This window comes from Stegastes partitus, unplaced genomic scaffold (genome assembly GCF_000690725.1).
Source record: "Stegastes partitus isolate 25-593 unplaced genomic scaffold, Stegastes_partitus-1.0.2 Scaffold355, whole genome shotgun sequence".
Classification (NCBI taxonomy): domain Eukaryota; kingdom Metazoa; phylum Chordata; class Actinopteri; family Pomacentridae; genus Stegastes; species Stegastes partitus.
The window spans coordinates 19,405-21,236 of NW_007578086.1; positions in this window are offsets into that span (position 1 = coordinate 19,405).

Genomic DNA, 1,832 nt, shown 5'->3' on the forward strand with positions numbered 1-1,832 from the left:
CTGGGAGCTATGTTGTCTGGGGCATTAGCCGCTGGTAGGGTCTCCCAAGGCAAATTGGTTTGGGGGAGGGACCAGACAAACAGCGATTCAGAGACACTGATGAAGAACTCAATGAGGAAAGCTGCCACCACAGCCCGAAGAAGTAACACGGGGCCACTGCCCAGAGGGCCCACCACCCACAGGGCAGAAGATCAGGGTCGGGTGCTATGCCCACCGGGTGGTAGGCAGAATCGGGCATCCTGGCGTACCGCCCTTGGTGGCATAGACTCGCTCTGGGGACATGGAATGTCACCTCACTGGTGGGAACCTGAGCTGATGTCGTCGGGCTCACCTCCACGCACAGCAAGGGCTCTGGAACCAAACTCCTGGAGAGGGGTTGGACTCCCTCTTTTTCCAGAGGTGCCGGGCGGGTTTGGGGATACTCACAAGCCTCTGGCTGAGCGTGATCTGCCTGAGAGTCTGCCTGATCTGAATCCGAGCAGTGTTTTGACTTTGGACTTCTGTGCTAGCCACAGATTGGCCATAACAAACACCATGTTTGAACATAAGGTTGCTCATAAGTGTACCTGGTACCAGACTACCTTAGGCCAAAGGTCGATGATCGACTTCGTCAGATCTGCGGCCAAATGTTTTGGACACTCAGGTGAAGAGAGGAGCAGAGCTGTCAACTGATCACCACCTGGTGGTGAGTTGGATCCAATGGCAGGGAAGGCTGCCGGTCAGACCTAGCATACCCAAACGTGTAGTGAGGGTGAACTGGGAACCTCTGGCGGAGGCCTCTGTACATGGGGTTTTCAATTCCCACCTCCGGAAGAGTTTCTCCTCCATCCCGGAGGAGGTTGGGGACAAGGAGTCAGAGTGAGCCATGTTCAAAGCCTCCATCGCAGAAGCGGCTATAGAAGCTGTGGCCAGAAGGTCACTGGTGTCTGTCCGGCAAACCCCAAACCTGCCAGTGGACACCGGCTGTGAGGGAAGCCGTCAGGCTGAAGAAGGAGACCTTTCAGGTCTGGCTGGCTCAGGGGTCTCCTGAAGCAGCAGGCAGGTACCGGCTGGCCAAAAGGACTGCAGCTGCAGTGGTCGTGGAAGCTAAAACTCTGGTGTGGGAGGAGTTCGGGGGCCATGGAGAAGGACTTTCGGTCGGCCTCGAAGACGTTCTGGCAAACCGTCCGATGCCTCAGAAAGGGGAGGCAGAGATTTGCCCAGCCTGGGAGGAGAATTGCTGAGCCAGACTGGGGATCTTGTCGAGCGGTGGAAGGAGCACTTCAAGGAACGTGGAAGACACGTCCTCTGCCGAGGAGGCAGAGCCTGGAGACCCGGGGGTTTCTGCATCCATATCCGTGGTAGAGATCGTCGAGGTAGTTAAGAAGCTCCTCGCTGACAAAGCGCCAGGTGTGGATGAGATTCGCCCTGAGATGCTGAAGGCTCTGGACATTGTCAGACTGTCATGGCTGACACGTCTCTTCAGTGTCGCGTGAGCATCAGGTACAGTGCCTGTGGAGTGGCAGACGACCAGGGTGGTGGTTCTCATTTTCAAAAAGGGGGACCAGAGAGTGTGTTCATATTACCGGGGTATCACACTTCTCAGCCTCCCCAGGAAAGTTTACTCTAGGGTGCTGGAAAGGAGGCTCCGACCAATTGTCGAAAAATCCGCATTTCCGACATTTTCTAAACACCATTGATGAGAGGTACAGCCTAATCTCCAGATCAACTATAAATTACAAGCAGATACCTCAACTAGTGACCAGAGTGAAGGAGTGTATCAAGTACAGTCTGGCAGATCAGAAATTCATCGCAGTAACTGCTGACACCAAGTCAGATCACACACTGCGGTC